Consider the following 7,129-nt stretch of genomic DNA (forward strand, 5'->3'; position numbering starts at 1 on the left):
TGATGTGGATGCGTACGGATCTGTCTGTGTCCTTTGGGTAGGTAGGGGAAAGGGGCATTCTGATTAGGAAGAGGGAGGACAGAAGATGGGGGGTGACTGGCCGTGTAGAGGCCAAAGCCTGAAAAGATCTCTGTAGGCTCGACACTGCACCATGAATGCCTTCCAGGAATGCATTAGTCTGCTGCAATTGGGTTGCCAATGACCCACAGAGATCGTTCTCAGGAGGTCAATAGCCCCCTCACTGTGGGCAGCAGGGGTAGCAGGGGCAGGGGTAGAGGTGTCCGCAGCGAAAGAGACGCCCACCCTCCTGGGTGAGCAGGCACAGCCAACTTGGTGAGGAGCAACAGCGAGGGTGGTGACAGAACGGGGGTGGTGGGAAAAGGACGGTAGAGGGGGGTGCCTCGATGGGTCCGCCGCCTCTAGGAAGTGCCCACTGGAGGAAGAATCTGATGATGATGATGTTGAGGTCTCCCCCATGGTACTCCTGTCTCCCTCTGGGCCACTGGGTCCCTCTGTGTCAGTGGTGTATTGACCAGAGGTCCAGTACCCAGATGCCTCCCCACTCAGCTGTGCCCCGCCTCCTTTGATTGCCGGTGCTGATGCTGCAAAGAGATAGGGTCATCACATGTCCATGATCACACTTGAACTACAATTCTGAAGAGCAAACAGCTTGATGTCAAATAGGCCTCAGCAACAAACTCCTCCTAAGTGGCCCATACATGTGCCATATCACAAGCATGCAAGCCATATGAACTGTGAACAGTTGTCCACAGGAAAATCAGTATCTCACACAACTACAATTCCATGGCTGAAGTTGTGCAATCACAATGACCATTCAACCATTAGGAGACACCCTCACCCTCAAAGCTTTGGCCCATGGAGCAGACCACATTCACCTGTTGGCATACAATAGTAGGCCAATACAAAATGCATTTCCACAGATCCCACACAAGGTCATGCATACATCTCTGTCACATATATGATGACTCAACAATCACAACTGATGATAAAAACTCATACCATGTTGATGTCAACAGTACAATATCTTGAAGAAGGGGACATGGAAATACCCATGTCACTATGGAACACATCAACAATATACACTTCACTAAGTGAAATGTGTCCCAATAGAGTCATGGAGGTGGTATTAATGTTGCTCAGATAGGCCACACAGCTGGCACAGAAATGGACACTGTAGACAACATGTGCAATATGTCAGGGAGAGATGTTCCCAAAATCCCCAACACAATAAATCAGTAAGCCCCATGGTAATCACCGCTCTTGTCTGGCACTCCTCACTGTAACATACTCTGAGTGCATCAGCAGAAGCCATTAGTCCCTTGAATGTTGCAGAGGCTCTGAGATTTGCAAGTACTTGTTGAAGACCCTCAACATGTTGCCTAATTGGAAGCTACATCACTCTCCACATTTTGTTCATGCAAACACAGATGTCTGTCTGTGGATGAATGCCTGCACCTAAAAACATGCGATTCCTACATAATTGCAAGTCACTCCATGATGCATCCCAACAGTCAGGGCACATACTTACTACACATGTGGCTCCAAACTCTAGGCTTCCCTGTCATGTCCCTCATTGCTACAGCAGTTGTACATGCCAAATGATATGCTATATTGGCTATGTTACCCAATAAACAATGGTGAGACACTCCTGTATGTGACAGGAAATGAAAAGTACCCCCATTGTAAATGTCTTATTCCACATACAGGTTGGCATACACATATATGTGCAGGAATACAGACATCATCACATCAGAATAGGTAGACCATGCATGAAACTACAGCTCATAAATGTTTTATATATAGCGAAAGGGACAAATGCTGACATGTAGGCATAAGGGATGTAGTCAACAATGATGGAACATAAATCATGTCAATGGACATTCCCCACTTACCAAGGGAAAGTAGTGATCCATAGCTGCATCCAAAGACCAATGTAATCCCTGCCACATGTGTGATGGACACCTTCACATTACAGCCTGCAATCAGGCACCAGCACCCATCATACGATGAAGACAAATAGCGCCTGGGTGGCAGATGCCTATATACACATTTGCCCTGACACACTGCAGAGAATAGTGACCCATCACCTACTTATCTTAGGCTTGGGACATTTAGGAGTAGTAGCCTGCTGCATAGAAATTACACATACTACAACGACGAACAGTGCATGATTGATCAATGTACACAGCCATATGTGGTCCCTGAAGAGCTAGTAGTTTGTTGGCTCCACCCAGTTGTGTCCTAGGACCCTGGGTCAATAGGCAAGGCACATCAATATACAACACGACATGTAAACACACATAATCCCTCATCTACTATGTGACACATGGCTCATCCACAATTGTCAAGGGGAGCTCTCACAACTTCACTCAATAAATTGGCAATTGGAAAGGCAGGAATATACCATGTACTCACCCCCTTGTGGCTGCTGTGCTGCCCTCAAACACCCATCAAGTTCTGGATAGGCCACTGCCAGGATGTGGGTCATTAGGGTGGGTCATGGTCCAATGGGCACCAAACCCACGGTGCAAGGACAGCCCCAGCTAGGCCTCTGATCTTACGGACCCATTGTCTCAGGTCCTCCCACCTTTTTCTGCAGTGGGTCTCCACCGCTGTTGATCACCAGAGTCCACACCTTCTTGGCGATGGCTCTCAATATTCCCTTCTTTTGATGGGCGTTGACATACATGGATGCAAAAGACAAATCAGGAGATTATAATCACAAGTGTCATCACAAATGGTTGAGTCATACACGTCAGTTACATCAACCTAGAACCTTCCTATTTGTCAATACTCCCCAAGTGTGGCACATTCAAGAAAATAAGTACAGGGACATAACTACAGACAAACATTTCCCAATCTGCAGACCAACCCACCTCCCTGCTCATGCCCTACAATGACTAAGCAAGCTTACTGACAAGTGGGACATGCTCTAGCAACCTGGCTGAGATGTGAGCCACTATGAGACACAACACACCTGTGTCGCTTCTGAAGGGTAAACCCATTAGGCATGAATACACCAACACATTTATACTCTGTGAGAATAACTCTGCAAACAGTCCCTACAGTCTACCGCCCTAGTACAAACTCAAACATCACACATAGTTAACAATGAAGGGGCTGCCATGGTGGCTTCAGAGAGTGTCTACTCTATCCATGTGTGGACACGTGCAGACGCATGCCACTTCAGTAGATGGGCTTCTGTATTATGTCCCTGTACCACAGAACAAGCTTTTAGACACATGTCCATCCTACAGAGATGGCATCCAACAAAGGCATGCATTATACAGTTTCTGCTATGCGAACAAACTACTGAGTCACATATCATGCCTCTCATGAATCAACACATTGTCTGCACTGTGGTAATGTCAGTTAGGTAATAAGCCTGCACAGGACATATATGACCCGTGTGAAGGTGACAACAGGGCTGTGGAAGTAAGGGACGTCATGAGTCAGAGACACACATTGACAACAATGCTAAGTGCACATGTGCAATAGATCAGTAACTTGCCTCCGTACCCATTCCTAATCTGATCAAAGGAATGAGGCATTCTGGGCAGGATGTCACACCGGGAGCCTCATATTGCCCACATGACAGAATCTGCTGGGGTACAGAAAGTGGGCACAGTGCATAGCCATAGTGACTCCACCCCAGCGTAAACTAGGACCCATACTGGGAGATACACAAGACTGGCCCTGGTCTTTGCAGGCTGAGTAGACAGAACAGACATGACATTACACTCCCATCACTTCCCTGCATGACAGTACATCATGTAGCCAACAGCAAATTGGCATGTGGTGTATGTGGCAAACTGAAGGTCAGAGAGAGTGATGACATACCTTTCAAACAACTGTCTAGCAAGGGCAGATGTGTGAAGTACTCTCTGTGGCAACATACACATAGCTCACATTACTCACAACTGACATACAACATGCATACTCAGCTCATGCAGTCATGCACATACATGTTGTCTCACATATAGAACAATTGTGAGGAAAGAGATCAGTGGATGACTGTAATGTCATCTCACCTACATGTACATCCAACACAAGGTGGATCTAGGAACACAAAAAAAAAACACACAGCACAATGTGAATGAGCTCAACGTATAGCATTGGCCACCAACACCTGCACATTGGCCCTCCCATTGATGCCACACGGACTGCCCCTACAGGCACATAAGTAGTCAATCTGGCACACATGGGCACATTCTAGCCTGTGAGGAGGGAAAGGATGGTGAAGTACAGAGAAAACGGGGCACATGGGGTACTTACCTGCCCCTCTGGTGCACCATAGAGCTGTTCATACAGGGGTAGGACCTCATTAACTACCCTCTTCAGCTCCCCTAGAGAGAAGGCAAGGGCATTATCACCTGCTGGATGTGGCATGATTGCTCCCATAGGATGTACACCGCAGCTCGGTAGTGGAGGTCTTGCTCGCTGCAGCGTCAGGAATCAAGTGAGTGAATCAGCAGAACATGACAGTCACATCCGCCACGAGCGCGGTTGTCACCACCGGGGGACACAGCCATTGGCACGCGACTGCCACTGGCAACAACGTTAGCCTATTTCTATGTCTGCCGTGGTTGCAACCACCATGAAGACTTCAGCTGGTGGTTGTGGGTGGTTCCTAATGTCTAGTGGAGTAGGTCAGGCAGCCATCATTTTAGAGGCCTGAAATGCGGGTTCTGGGATTCACAAACTGCGTCACATCTCCGAAAATGTTGTTTTGACCTCACAAACATGCTTACCCTGTCTTGCCATGTAGGTCCTCCTACTCAAACACCACTGTAGTATGTTGCAGGACACAGATCGCAGTCCAACGCCGTCAAAGTTAATTTCTTGCAGTCAGGATATCCACTCAGATTTTGAGGGGTATTTGTGATGCACATATTTGAGTTTGGTCCAGATACATGATGTGGACAAATGTGGCAAACCAAGGGGGTCACATGTGACCCTTGTGTTAATAGAAGCTGTGATGTGTACGGTTTGTCATGTCCATCCCTTCTGAAATGTCATCACATGTTAACATTGAGATGCATCATGTATGTAGCTGAGGACACTGACTAATGTCAGAACTCATTTCCTGTCATATATACGTACCCAGGGAGAAGAAGGATACGTCAACCACATGTCTACATTCCACTGCCAGAGCTTCGGACCATGGAAGAATGACATCATACTCCTATAGCGTCTGAATCTGCAAACAATAGTGGACTTATGTCATCAGTTGCAGCCAGATCTGATGCCAGCTACTAGTTATCCAACCAGCATACCAACCATTGTACAAGTCATGTCAATATTGCACTTCCTAGCCACAGAGTCCTTCCAACATACAGTGGCCCTGTCAGCTGGCATGCCCAACCTATGTTCAGTCTGGTGTTGAAGGATGACCGCTCAGCAATGTTGAAACACCTGGACAGCTATATCAGGTTTCCATGGCGTGGGGATTTAGCCCATGTGAAGGCTGACTTTTATGGTTTTGCACACCTCCCACATGTGGTGGGGGCTATTGATGGCACAAATGTTGGCTTGGTCCCACCGCAGGCCAATGTACAAGTATACTGCAACAGAAAGAAGTTCCATTCCATCAAGGTCCAAGTTGTATGCTTGGCAGACCTATACATTTCACAGTTCTGTGCCCATTATCCAGGTTCAGCCCATGATTCATTAATTATGCAGAACAACACTATCCCCCACCTGATGTCACAACTGTACCCAGAGAAGGCCTGGCTGGTTGGTAAGTCAAATCTGTCCTGTTTATGTGTAGGCAACGTCTGGTGCCACAATTCGGATAAGAGGGACTCATTGTTGTACATACGTCCCATTCCTTACAGGAGACTCTACATATCCAAACCATCCTTGGTTGTTGACACGACTAAGAAATCCAACTATGCCAGGGGAAGACCTCTTCAATGAGGCTCATGGAAGATCACGGCGGGTAGTGGAGTGGGATTTTGGGCTCCTGAAGGCCAGATTTAGGTGTCTGGACTGCACTGGGGGAGCCCTTCTCAACTCACCCGGAAAAGTGTGTCAGATCACTGTGGCATGCTGCATGCTCAACAACATTGCCCTGCAGAGGAATACCTCATTTCTCCTAGCGGAGGGGGAGCCTGGAGAAATGCCAAGTGAGGATGACAGTGGTGAAGAGGAAGGAGCTGACTTGGGGGACAATCTCATCAATAGCTACTTTTCTTGAAGGTAAGTATGCCATGTGACATAATGACTGACTGTACGAAGAACTGTAGTTGTCAGAATGCGTGGAGTACAGTGTTTTGGCAAAAAATGAGGAACTAATGCTCTGCAATATTCAGCCAAAGAGCGCTTGATGGGTTCGCCTTTGACATATCCCCACCTTGATGTAGCTACATTGCTTGTCAGTCTCATTGCAATGTAATTTTCTTTCAAGATGCTTGCCATGTGAATTGTGCAATATGATTTTTTTCAAGCCTATACTCCTTGCTTTGTCTAGGTATTTTCACCATGACATCCTCATGTGGGCATTTCAGAGTGATACCACCAGATGCATGGTCATTGAATTATGATGGACCAGTGATCAGGGCCTGTTGAACTGCCCTCTGTTGGTACCTTGGTTTATGTGATGTTGGATTACTTTGGTTTGATATGTGATAAGGCTCAAGCTGGTGACATCAATCACTTTTCTGTTTGCCTATTCTACAGGACAGTGTCTTACAAGACCCTTACTTCTGTGGTCTTGGGGACTGTACTTTGGTATACCTACCTTGACACAATATTAGTCAGCCATTCTTGGCTCGGACAGTCCTGACTTATGGACAGCCTATATGCTGTACAGTAAAATAAAATGATTGGTGTGACCAGACACTTGAAGCAATGTGTTTGTATGTGTGTAATTAATAATCCTCACCAGAACACTGTACCCGTTGCATATCCCTCCTTGCATTAGTATCTCGTCTCTTCCTTATTTGTTTCACATGGTCTTATATCTCTACATAGCAAAATGAGGAACACAAGCAAGCCATGACTTTGTGATAGGAAGATTTATTGAAATAGTGTGCTTTGAAAATTGGAATGGAGCATGGTTGAAAAGAACAATGAAGAGTTCAGTCATAGTGGGTGAAATCACTGG

This window comes from Pleurodeles waltl, chromosome 12 (genome assembly GCF_031143425.1).
Source record: "Pleurodeles waltl isolate 20211129_DDA chromosome 12, aPleWal1.hap1.20221129, whole genome shotgun sequence".
Taxonomy (NCBI): Eukaryota; Metazoa; Chordata; class Amphibia; order Caudata; family Salamandridae; genus Pleurodeles; species Pleurodeles waltl.